The following is a 14,086-nucleotide window of genomic DNA, read 5'->3' as shown; positions in this document are numbered from 1 at the left end:
TGCCAGAGTTGAATACACCTCTGGTATTCCCCTCGTTTAATAACTCCTCATGTGTGAATGTCGATGCAAAATATTCGTTCAGTTTGTTAGCTACCTGAGCAGGATCATCAACAGTTGACCCATCGATATCAAGTGGACCAATCTGATTCATCCCCTTCCTTCTAGAGTTAACATAAGTAAAGAACTCTTTGCTGTTTTTCTTTGCATCCCTTGCCAAAGATTTCTGGTAATCTGCCTTTGCCTGCCTAACCTCCTTTGTGACTTGATTACAGATCAACTTGTATCTATCATAGGCTTCTTTGTCGTGTGTTAATTTGTATGTATCCCATGCATTTTTCTTCTCTGCCATATGTCTCATCTGCCGACCGGGCTAGCCGAGTGGGTAAAGTGCCTGCCTAGCAACCCAAAGGTCGCGGGTTTGAATCCCGCCTCGGGCTTGGATCAAAGTACTGCAAAAAAAAAAAAAAAAAAAAACACCTTGGGAGGTGCATTATGGCCACAGAAGCCGATGCACCAACAACTACCAAATAAAAAAAAAAAAAAAATATATGTCTCATCAGTTCATCTGACATCCATTTAGGCCTAAACCTTGAACAGTATTTCTTAGTTGGTATGTAAAGCCTAGTAGCTTCCAAGGTAAGTTCTTTGAATGCTTCCCATTTTGAATTTGCTGTTGGTAACATCATCAGTTGGTCCCACTGTATAGAATTTAAATACTGTCTCAGTCCATCGTAGTCGCCTTTACGAAAGCAATAACCCTTCCCTTTACCCCTAATGGTAGTTACCTCTTTGAGTAAATCCCACTTCAGCACACTGTGATCACTGCCACCTAGTGGTTGATTAACCTGCAGATTCTTAATGCATGAAGAATCACTACTGATAATCAAAACAAGAGTATTTCTCCCTCTAGTTGCCTCCCGAACATGCTGATGTAGAAAATAATCATCCAATAAATCCACAAAAGCCTTGCTAGTGTGTGAGTGACCAGCCCCCAGATTCAAGTCAATATCTGGGAAATTAAAATCCCCCACTATAAGACTCTGATTTATTGGCCCACTCTATTTCCCTGTACAGTTTCTTATTATACTCATCAGAGTCATTAGGCCTATAGCACACTCCTACTCTCAATTTTGATCTCCCAATGCTTATGTCACACCAAACTGACTCAACACTGCACTGTCCCGCAATGTTGACTGGCTTCACTTCCTTGGATTTTATGTATTTCTTAACTAATAGCATAACCCCTCCTGCCTTCCTATCCTGTCTATCCTTTCTGTAGATATTGTACTCCCCAAATTCCAGTTCTGCATTCCTTATATCTGTGTGACACCATGTCTCTGAAATCCCCACAATATCTGCCTTTGATGTTTTGAGCAATACCTCAAATTCATCAAATTTATTTACTAAACTCCTAGCATTGGTGTACACGCAAGTATACATGCACCTGTTCTTTTTCTTAGCTACCCTAACACAACCCATGTGTTTATTTGTACCCCAATGATTCCCAGCAGTCTCTGAAATATCCTGCATCTTATTTTCCAGGCTGCGGCTCATTCCAATAGAAGCAGTGCAAGAATCACTTTCACCTCTGCCAGTGGCTACTGTTAATCTATTAGTCCTTGTATCCCCCCAATCTAGCAGTTTTCCGACCCACCTAACACTGCCTCGATAGCATCAGCAAACATTCTTGCACCCTTTCTATTTAAGTGTATCTCATCCCTGTAGAAGCAGGCTCTCCTGTTAACAAGTACAGACCAGGCTGAAAAAAATTCTATATTACCTTTACCCCCCCCCCCCCCCCAAACTAGCAGTTGCACTGAACCTTTAAGGTATCCTCAGTAATACTGGCAAAAACTCTTGCACCACCTTTGTTTAAATGTATCCCATCTCTACAAAACCGATTGCTTCTACCTATGAGTGTGAGTAAAGCTGATAGAAATTTTCCTCCAAAAGCCTTGCAGAGTCCAAGTCTTGAGTTAATCCACAAGGCTTTCGGCATATAATCCCACCTATTAAGCCTGGGCAGAATTGCAGACACAAACATTGTGACCTAACTCGTGGCATTTCTTCAGCATGATCCTATATTTGTCTAACAAATCGTCACATTGTGTATGCTTAATGTCATTAGTCCCCACATGAATAATAATATTCTCTTTATCCCCCCTTAACATCTGACCGTCTGTTAGTGACATCATTAATAATTGGTCCTGGCAGATATACCCTGGTTCTAGTCCACCTATCCATATTACAAAAAATATTCCCGTTTCCCTGAGAATGGAGTCTCCTAATAAAACTAATTTGAACCAGAGTAGTTTGCGTTTGTTTATTCTATTCTGGGGCTTGAATCGGGAGTGAATCACTTGGTAGGTTACTAGAGTCTTGAGACCCTGATGTGCTCCAGTTACATTATTCTTGAGGGCAAGCACCCATTTTTTCATTGACTCAAATTATTCTAACCATGCACCAAATTTTAACTTAAGATCGGTTCACTCCTTACAATGGTGACAAAGAAAAGAATCTCCAAGAGAGCTAGGATTACCCACTGAATCAACCGTGGAATACATGCCACAGGTTCTGCAAAGCATAAAATTGTGACTCACCCGGAAATTGCCATTGGCTGTTTCCCTATGAGTAATGGTACCCTCTGATCAAGTTTTCAAGGCGGATCTTGTAATAATCATTATAAAATTTACTAATTATTAATAAAAGAAACTTTCAAAAAATTATATTTATAATATTAAAAAAATCAAACTATTACAGGAAAAAAACTTTATAATATACTAAATAAACTTTGAAATCCTGCTCTAATTCCCTCTTATCTGTACTTCTTTGCTGTCACTATGAAGAGCTCAAATAGGCACATCTGCTCACTATGAATGCCAACAGTAGAATGTGCAATGTGTAGAGTTGTGCAGATGTATCCCTAATTAGCAAACGGAGATCAAAGGTTGACATGAATGAGTAATTACAGACCTGTTAGTTTAACTTCTCTTCTGGGAAAAATAATGGAGTCACTAGTTAAAGAAGCATTGCAGGATCATCTAGATCAGATTGCAGGTATAATTCAGACATGGCATGGGTTTGTTAAGGGGAAGTTTGGTCTGGTCAGTTTGATTGGACACCATAATGTGGTCACAAAGGAACTGGATGCAAAAAATAATTTTGATATCATATACTTGGATTTCAGGAAAGGTTTTGATACTGTTGCACTTGGAAGACTCCTGTACAAATTGGAGCAGTATGGAATTAAGGGCAAGTTGCTGTTATGGATAAAGGGATGGTTGAGTGGGAGAAGACAGAGAGTGATAATCAACGGACACTGCTCTTCATGGACTAATTTTATTTGTGGAGTTCATCAGGATTTGGTGTTGGGCCCATTGTTGTTTTCTGTATTTATCAATGATATTGGTGAAGGTATATCGGGCTTAATGTCCAAGTTCACAGATGATACAAAGGTTGGCAGTGTTGTTAATGACAGTATGCTACTGCAACAGGATCTAGAAAAGTTGGACAAATGGATTGAGAGTTGGCAACTGAAGTTTAACATTAACAAATGTAAAGTACTGTAATCCCAGAGTAATGTACCGACTGTGCAGTACTACACTCAGGGTAGTGGAGAAGGAAAAAATACCTGTGGATAATTGTGCAGTCAGCTATGAAGTTTTCTGAGTATTGCCGACAGGTTGCAACGCCGGCGCCTCCGTAGCCAGGTGGGAAGAAGCAGCAGTGTGTAGCACACGCTTCTTGATTAGACCGGGGTTTGAGCCCGTCACCACCAAATGCAGAGGATGCGGAAAGGTCAGGGAATGACCACCGCATATCCCAGAGCAATATGGCCTTAGTTGCTAATGCTCCTAAAAACCAAATAACAACAACAACCGGCAGGTTGCAAGAGCAGCTCATGAGGTCTTGTCAATGATATATAGGAATCTTTATAGCAAATATAAGGAGGTGATTATCTCTTTGTATAAGGTAGTGGTCAGGCAACACCTTGAGTACCGCATACAATGTTCAGCTTACAGACAAATACCATCAAAAAGATAATTGCTAATTTTTAAGCTGTTATCTAATAGCTATAAAAGATTTTTTTTTTAAATATGAATTTAGAAAAAATGCCTTTTTAAATTGTATAGAGAGTATATAGAGGTAAATTGTATATAGAGGTAAATCTACTATATACAGGAATCATTCTGCTTCTGATGAAGACTAATGGAAAGTAATCAGCACAAACACTTGGCATTAATATTTTCTGTTTTTCACCAGGAAATGTTTGAACAGTCCAATAATTTAATTTTTATTCCTTTTTGTGGTAAAAATTAAAAAAAAAAACATACAATTATAAGGGCATTGATTTCTCTTTTTTTTAGAAGTGTGTAAGAAGTATGATCAAAAAGTTTAGAACTAATTTTTGGGAAATGACAAACTTATTGGCCATTCAGATGGATCTCCTTGAAGTAGTTTCCTTTACACTATATACATCAATTTCAATGCGTCTGAAACTTCTGGAAGAATTCCTGATAGGCAATTCTTTTGGAATAGCTAATCGTTCCCGAGTTGTATTCTGAACAATTTCTTTAGATGTTACAAATCTGAGACCTTGCAAAAAAGTAGGCTTTAAGCTGGAAAACAAACAAACAAACAAAAAAAAAAAAATCCATGCAAGTTAAATCCAATGAGTATGGCAAATGAGGGTCCAAAGTGATAGTGCTTCACAAGAAATGCTTGAATGAAAAGTCAAATATGCAGGGGCACTGTCATGATACAAGTGCCAATTGCCTAAAGCCCACTTTTCTGGCTGTTTTCTCTGACCAGCATACAATTGCCATAGAACTTTGTAGTAATCCTCAGTATTGCCTGTTTGACCATGTAAGTCAAATTCCTGAGCAGTGCACTATGGGTCAAAACATATCATAACATTTTATGAATTTTTGTTTGCATTTTTTCCTAATTCGAAACAAAACAAAATTTGATGGATATTTATTGCTCAATAAAATATTGCTCATGTTAAATGCGATAAAGCACTTTCTATTCGACACATGCTAATTCAGAATAACTTTAGTTAAACAGGTTATTTATGCATTGTTATATAACTTGCAAAACACGTTGAAAGAAGTTACAACTTGCTACAATGCTGCAATTTCAAATTACTAGCCAGTTACCAAACGTTTTGATCACACCTCATACATCACCTCTGCACAACATTTCAACAGACAAAATTATATTTAAAATTATGACTTTACATTTTGTTCAAGCAATAGCAACTTTCAGTTAAAAAAAAAAAAAAAAAGAGGATGTCAAGTCAGAAGTACAATATAATGTTTTAAAAACTGAAATCATGAGCAATGTGAAAAAACTGCTTCCTTGGCAGCAATAAAATTCATAATAAGTAATTAGGATAAAATTCATAATAAGTAATCAGGATAAAATTCATAATAAGTAATATGAATTTATCTCGAGAATTGCTTTTTTTTTTTTTTTTTTAACAAATGACGCTGCTAATTAACTGACTTTATGTTTTGTAGTTTATACATATTTCTTAATATCTGAATGTTCAAAAAAAGGGATAATTTTTTTTGCATTTCTTCAGTACTCTTCAATTTCTTTCAGTGTACTGTATTAAAGAAGTGGCCCAATTATTAGAATTAATCAACAAAAAGAACAGCTTTTTAAAGAACTGCTCTCTTGTAATAAATGCATGCCTTCTAGTTTGTGTCACCTCTAAAAGAAAAAAGCTGTCCTTAATATTTAATTAATTTTTATATTTGTATTTTAACAAATTCCCTTTATTAATTAAGTAAAAGGTAAAAGGTTAAACTATACAAATTCAAAAAAAACATATTACATACAAGGGAATCAACAGCAATGTGCTAGGTCATTTGCTGATGAACTCCCCAGCAGCTCCAAGTACTTTGCAGTGCCCACAGTGCCAAGATTTTTAAGTCAGAAACCATCAATCCCATACAAAGGATCAAGGACGCAGAAGACTTACACCAAACTCCTCTGTATGAGATTGTTACTGATGATACGATATGACTGATAAGATATTCCGCTTCTGTTAACCTTTTGAGACTCACGTTATTGTAATAGTCAGATTTTATGCTGTGAACGTGCTCAAGGTCCAGACTGGTCCCTACAATCTGGACATCCAAAAGATAGATGGAGCTATTCCAAGCACAAAGGAGGTCTGGTTTCCTGATACCCTCATCAGTCAAAAACCGAGGTTCCTTTCTAACCTCCCAGCCCCTCTTGCGCAACCGATTTTCTACCAGGTTTACTATAGGGTCATGTCTTTAAATCTAACACCGTTGTTCTATGACACCTTTGTGCTATGTGGGCGAGCGACTTGACTGCATTGCATCCAGCTCTACATTGCCTATCCATACTATGTCCTCTTGATGTTCTAGAGAGGGTAGGAAGGGCGTTGATCCTAGTTTTCACTAGTCAACAATAGCATGGCCAGATAGCAATTTGGTTCAGTCACCCACCCACCGGTATTGTGAACGAACCTAGTTAGAATTTTTGAAACAACAGCTATCATAGGAGCCATACAGGAGATCCCTTCATCTCTTCTTTATGGATGCTTTAGAATCTATAAATACATTTCCATCCTTTAGCAAATTCTTAGCCGAGCTCAGTTCTTTCTTTATGGATGGCCTTTCAATTAAATAACGTACTAGGTCAGAAGCAGAGCCCAGTTGCTTCTCTAATCTTTCTTTCTTTAATAAGGGAATAAATCATTGTAGTGATGGAATTAAACAACACCTCTTATATCTGAAGGAGAAGCTGAGAAAATACGCAGCACTAGTAGTCAGAGTAACACGCAGAGACTGGGGACTAAACAAAAGAACATTATCCCTCTACTATAAAGCGATTTTCGTTCCAGCAATTACTTATGGAGCCCCAATATGGTACACCAAAGCAAGAACCGCAGTAAATAAAAGAATCCTTGAAACAATACAGCGAAAAATACTCCTCACCATCACCAGGGCGTGTAACACGGTGAGTACCTATGCGCTGCAGGTCCTGGCGGGAACTCTCCCTCTGGACCTGGAGGTGGCGAGATGTGGGCTGATGTATTACCTGGCAAAGGGAACACCGACCACGTTTGATACTTTTACACTGGACCCTACAAACAACCACCGAACGGAAAAACAGAAAATCATGGAACACCTGAAAGAAACTTGGCAGAGAAGATGGCAAGAGATGACCAAGGGTGAAGTCACACGGAAATTTATACCCTACATAGACAAGACCTATCCAAAAGCCCCCAAGTGGTTCTACCCAGGACTGAACACCACCTTCCTCCTGACGGGCCATGGGCCCTTTAACGCAAAACTGAATGCATTCGGACTGACCGAGGACCCAACTTGCACCTGTGGTAATATGGAGACGTGGCAACATATCATGCACAAATGTGAATGCTATGAGGAACAAAGATCAGTACTCATCACCAGTATAAAGTTTGTACCAAAAGACAATGAGCATCATCTCCTGGATTCGGAAGACGAGTACACCGCGTTCAGCCGCTACGCCCAGGACATCTTTAATAGACGGAGAATGGAAATCGCTATCCGCAACAATATGGAAACATCTGAATAGAAGAACTCCATTGAAATTAACCAAGGAGGAGACATTCAAGACTACAGCATGAACATACCGCATGACTACAACCGATCAGAAGAAATTAGCAACAAAGATAACTCTCCATTCATGACCTGGTGCAAGTGGCCAGGACTGATGCTCTCAATGAATATGACTACCTGAATTGACATCAAAACAGTACGACAAACTGACCAGAGTCATCACTCCTCTTCCTGAGCCCATAAGACGAACACGAGACAACTGAGACTGAACCAAGACTGTGACCTACCTGAAGTGACACTGAACTGAACATTCAAAAACCATGACTGTGACCGCAGCTACGCTGTTGCCTCGCCTGTTGGCGATCTGGGTTGGACACCTAGCTTGGCCCACTTTCTCTCCATATCCTGGCGGGGGGAGGGGCCGGGACCGTCCCCTCCCCGCCATCCCCCCCGTTTACTTCTCCTGGTGCGGCATGGGCATGCCGCACTGATATCTGGGGTCGTCTTCCCTATTGGCCTCATACTTCTGTCTTTCCCCTCCAGTCTTCAGTCTTTCCCCCACTCTCTCTATACATCACAGTGTACGCCCCACACGACAAAAACTTAAATAAACTTCCAAATTATAACAGCCAAATCGTGCATAAATTCCGAAACTTAACCGCATTAGTGAACCACCCCTTAAAATCGCATTATTATTATTATTATTATCATTTTTTTTTTTTTTTTTTTTTTATTTAGGCCCTAGCCACTGAAATCTCAGGAAATTAGGTGGCAGGGCCTGCCAAAGTAAATAATTATGCTGGGTGTACCTGGTCTGCCTCCACGGGGCTGAGTGTGGGCAACGTTGGGCCCCATCAGGGGTCTAGCGGCTAAATGGCCAGAGGAACAACGATACACAACACAATACTTCCAAATCCCATACACTTTTAAATCTCTGGCCTTAACAGTGAACTGTTACACCCACAATGAAAGCAACGCGGAGATGGGGGAAACCCCTGGTGCCGTTTGACACAAACACACTTTACACTTTACACTTTACACTTTGTAGTGATGGAATACTTAGTCCCCCTTCACAATGTCAGCATAAAAGTATGCATTTACCACGTCAATTGGTAACCTAAGCCATTTCTTAATAGCAAGTCTAACTTGGGTGTTCCAGGCATTAAGCCTGGAAGCTGTTACCCTCCCCAGCACTAAACAATGATAAAATCTAGGCAACAAATATGCCTGGGGGATAAACAGCCTTTGCTGGAGTTTTAATAGGGTTTTTTGAAGCTGCCCCAGCATATTATTCAGGGAGACAGTCGGATAAGATTTACCAGAGACATTGAAGGCAATTCCCAAATATTTCCTGGTCCAATTAATATCGCCTAAAGATAACCTGGCTTCACTTATTAGGAAGTTCTTGGGCTCCACTTTGACCTTCTGCCTACCCGAGGCCACCCAAGATCGTGTCCAACTCTTCTCAACCTTGATTCTAAGACCTCTGGCACTGAAGAAATTATTCGCCTGATCTAAAAGGCACTGCAACCCGGATTGTGTGGAAGCTGCCAGGATGAGGTCATCAGTGAAGGCATTCACATTATATTGTCCAAGTTTAAAACCAATATATGAGGGAATTTTACAAAATAATTGGTCTAAAACCAAATTAAAAACGAAAGGTGACAAAGGATCACTTTGCCGCACCCCATTAGTTGGACATAGCTTAAGGCAATCACCTCTAAACCTCATCAAGGTAACACAGGAGCAGTGCAATTTAAAAATATAATTAATAAAAGTTACAGGCAAATGTCTCCTCTGTAGCACCTTAGTAATAGCATGAAAAGAGACACTATTAAACACTTTAGATAAATCAATAGAAGCTAAATGGAGAGTCTGGAGCTCCTTTCTTGCAACGTTGATCAACGATCAGCATTGCAAGAAAGTTGTAAAATAATTGTATTTTCGGCAGCTCCATCAATTGGAAGAAAGGCTTTCTGTCTGTTATCCAACTTCATCATAGATGACAGTCTGCTTGCAAGGATCTTGTGATATGTTCTCAGTATAACAGAAGACAGTTATTGGCCTGAATTCAAATGGTAATTTTGAATCGACCTTCTTCAGAATAAATACAGTAATACCCCGACTTACGCTACCCCGACTTACGCGAACTCGGAGTTACGCGGTTCTTGATTTTTTCGTTTGGCAACGCTGCCGCCCACTATCTTCAAGGTCGTTTTTCATATGTTATCGATATACGGTGCGACGGCGGAGAATGAGAGCGAAAGATGAACAAAATTCAACTTTGCTGCTTTTATGTTTTTTATATCAGTGAAGGGGAAACACATTTCACCATAATAACGTAAAAACCAACACAATTCCAGCTATCGGTATAATCGCAAATGCAATTAGATCGAGTTTACTACCAGTTTATAACAGATTTCACTAGCAGAAACGCAACTGGATTTTTATTGTTTTATGGTAGTAACCCCTAGAAATGTGAGGTGTTAATAGTGTATCTCTGCCTTTATGGTGTTGTTTATTCAGTTGCTACATGCGCGCAGCTTTGTTTATGCGTATCAAGCGTGCCTCCTCGTTTTGTAATTGTGCTTTATTCCCTAAAAATGAGTAAAATACTTAATTAAAAGGTGTGAAAAGGAAGCGTCCTGGTGAAGACACTGCAGATTCAGAGAGAAAAAGAAAAGCAATTATCGATAAACAGAGGTGGACTGGGTCAAAAATTCTTACCCGGGAAAATTTATAGTGGCCTCATACTATGGTTTATGGCCAAAATCACACCAGCCTCCGGCCCACCGGGGTTTCCCCGGTAAGGCTAATGGCCAGTCCGCCTCTGTCGATAGAGAAAAAATATGAAATTGTGAAACGCTTTGAGCGAAATGAAAGACCATGTGATATTGCACGTGCTACAGGCCTAAATGAAGCAACGGCGAAAAGTACATGACAATTGTAAACTTGACAGGTTGAAAATTGAAAAGGGCTCAATTGTAAAGGGCTTAAAAATTTTAGAAAACATAGACTCCAACGAAGAACGCGTTATAGCTACAAAGCAAGGAATAAAAAAATTATTAGCTTGCTACGAAGAAATTCTGCGTGAAAAAAAGAAGGCGCTGTGTCGTCAGACGAATTTGTTAGATTTTATGAAGCCATCAACATCGAAATAACTTTTTAACGTAAGTCATTTGTTTTTTTAATACATATTTTGTATTAATATGTATAAAGAACTACAATTTTATTAATATTTTTCTTCTAAACTAGTGTTTTTGTTAGTCCTTGGTCCCAATTAAGCAAAATTTATATGTATTTATATGCAAAGTTGTACCCCGACTTACGCGAATTCGACTTACGCGATTTTCGTCGGACCCACCTATCGCGTAACTTCGGGGTATTACTGTATAGTAAATGCATCACACAAACACTGGGGAATAAAATTGACCCATAAAAATATGTGCACAAGGTCAATCAAAAGTTTTTCTGGAATAGATCTTAATTGCTTCGGAGTCACTCCATCATTACCAGTACTAGATGATAATGCTGGAAAAGCAGATCTTAATTCAGCATTAGTAATAGGTTTATAAAGATTTTCCCTTATCACTAGATCTTTATCATAGCCTGCTGGAATATACAAGTCTTCTTCTAAATTATCCCTACAAAAGAAGTCTTTCCAAAATTTGAAAAAACACTGAAGATTCAACCACTTCTTCAGACGTCTTCACTGGATCCAGAATATTATGGGCACATCTTTTTCGCTTTTTTTGGTAAAGACGTTGAGTTGTTGCATATTCCTTTTTCCTCAGGCGACGCCTACTTATGGAAGGATCAACTGGAGTTTTAACAATAGGTAGAGTTTGAGGAGGTGATATCCCAACAATACTAGATTTAATATAATTATCCAATTCATCAACATTCAACCTGTAGACTAGAGTTTCAGCCAGAAAGCATTTAACTTTTTGATTGTCATAAGTCAAAGCAGGGATCTCAGCTGAGAGGCCAGCATTTTATCGTGTAGTCCTTGGTTATTGCAGATGGAATACTTTCCCAAGTTTCCTCAGAACATAATTCTTGTAATAATGACCTATCAAACAGACTATGGACTACTCCATCCTCTGGTGGAGCTTTAACTGGCAGCACTTGAGGGGATTGCTCATCCCCGGTGGAACCGGCTACCTCCTCAGAATCATCCCCGACCTGAACCAGGGCCCCATCGGAGGTATGCTCAGTAGGTTTGGTAGAATTTCTCATAGACAAAGGGGGGTTCTCCTTGGGATATCAAATTATCTAAGATTTTGGAATAGGATACAAGCTTCTGCCTACCTTTAATCACATCCCGTGCCCTTGATGGAAACAGAAGTTGCAAGCATTGATTCAAATTCTTCACGCCCTCTGCCCGAAATTGGAATTCCACATGGTTGAGCATCTGGCCTTTACCCTTGAGGTTACAGTTTGGGCATTAGCTTCATTTGGATGAGCTCTCTTCAAGTGGCTACTCCAACCAGATTTGGTAGTAAAACAACAATGACAGATGGAGCACTCAAAGGCAGCAGCAGCAGTAATTGGAAATACTGGGGCTCATCAACCCTTGCAGAGGCAATACCAGCCTCCTGCGGTGGCACATTCTTTTCTAGCACTTGGGATGCTGGAACTTTCACATTCTTATTACTGGGACTGAGAGATTCAGAGCCCTGGCGGGATTGGGAGCCCCATCAGGGAGGAATAGCGTGCACCACTTTAGCCAAGACTCGCCTGTCCAGCCCACACCACGAGGAGGTAAGGTGCTCCACACTTGTGACTGATGTTCTTTACTACTTCGTGGGCCAAAGTCAAGCCTGTTAGTATCAGAAAAATAAAAACTACACGCTTTACCCATCCATACCCTCCAAGAATTTGTGTAATTCTTCCTTGAATTCATTTAAACAACCCAATCCACAACAACAGATGAAAATTTGTTCCAACAATCAACCACCCACTGGCTGAAGCAAACTTCCACACATCTATCCTGCAACCATCCTTACTAAACTTGAATTTATGTCCCACCAAAGCCTTAAGTGCCTCACTGAAGTCCCATACATAAAAACATATGGTCGTGAAACTTTACAATACAAAAAGTGAAGCCTTTCTCTCTACCGAATACTTCTTTATTCCTGTAGCAATTTTGCAGCTCTACTCTGCACCCCTTCCAGCTGACCTGGAAGGGGTGCAGAGTAGGGCTTGATCTTGTAATTTGTGAATTTGAATCCTTTCTGAAATCAGATATCTATCTCTGCATACAGTATTCAAAGTGTAGCCTAGCCAAGATGTTCCTAGTCCACTGTGGCAATATAGTGGTCTCATCACTGGTTTAGAGAGGTCTGAGTTTGAATCCCAGGATTGGAAAAAATTGGATTACTGGAGAAATTTCTAAAGGACTATCTTCGATAAGGGTTGCACTTAACCAATCTCAGGTAGAAGGAGCAGGGTTATTCTTCTCTGTTTTTCATCATGCAATATGCAAATTGGCACATGAACACACACTGACAGAGAATACACAACAGAAAAATATGGTCTAAGCAGCTGATGCTCCTAAAAACAAATAACAACAACTCTAAAATAAAAATGTCCATTTATACTCTGAACAGCCAAGGCCACAAGAGTTTTCAATTTTATTGTAGCTGCTTTATTGCAGCCAACCGAACAGCAGCTATGAATGGGCTATGCACTTTTTGTGGTAGTGTACAGGCTTGATCTTGTAATTTGTGAATTTGCATCCATGCACTTGACTCCAGGTCCACAGCAAGCCCTTTCACTACTAGCAAAATTCCTGTAAATCATAGATTCAACACCACATTCTGTTCTAACGCCTACCTACACTGTTGAGAGAACTGCTCGTTGGATTCTACAGTAATCTATCATTTTGTATCATTAACTATAAATTTTTCTCAAATAACACTAGCCAACAAAAAATATTTTTTTTCATACCTCCGCAATGAAAATATGTGATTCTGGAGAAAATAAACATGCTGATCCTGAAAATCACCATAAAAAGTCTCTGTCATGTCTACATCAAAAGATGTACCAACATTTTATGTTAAAATAAAGGGATATATATATATCCCTTTATTTTAACATATATGTATATTTATATATGTATAATTCAAGTTTGTAATAGAGGTGTAAAAAATATTATACGTTACCAGTTTATGTTTGGATGATAGATTTACAACCCCGAGAACATGTCATGATCAGTTAATACTTGGAAAACATTGACGCAGCCTACAAAAATCCTCACCAAAAACGCTAAGTGTACTCTCTTCAAATTTTAAATTGTTGCATCGGAAATTGAATCTAAGTGTGCAAACTTTGGCACATCTGTTCTGCAACTGTCCTTCCTCAGTGTGAGTTTGTGCCCCCTTGTGTGTGTGGTCTGAGTAAGAGGAAGAATCCCATCAGCACTGCACTTGTTCAGTCCACTTGCTTATTAAAAGAAACTGTAAAAGAGGTAGCTGAACATTTAATATGCTGATGGCATC

At 39.3% G+C, this 14,086-nt stretch overlaps 1 protein-coding gene across 1 annotated transcript in view; it reads left to right on the top strand.

The window, feature by feature from the left end:
• LOC150089896 (GMP reductase 2-like) overlaps positions 1 to 14,086 on the top strand; it is a 136,104-nt gene that overhangs the window by 52,531 nt on the left and 69,487 nt on the right. The gene's annotated exons all lie outside the window — the stretch shown is intronic.

This window comes from Mastigoproctus giganteus, chromosome 2, assembly GCF_048544385.1.
Source record: "Mastigoproctus giganteus isolate SK-2022 chromosome 2, ASM4854438v1, whole genome shotgun sequence".
Lineage (NCBI taxonomy): Eukaryota > Metazoa > Arthropoda > Arachnida > Uropygi > Thelyphonidae > Mastigoproctus > Mastigoproctus giganteus.
Note: the sequence above shows the minus strand (reverse complement) of the source record. Positions and strands in the feature narration are given on the sequence as shown.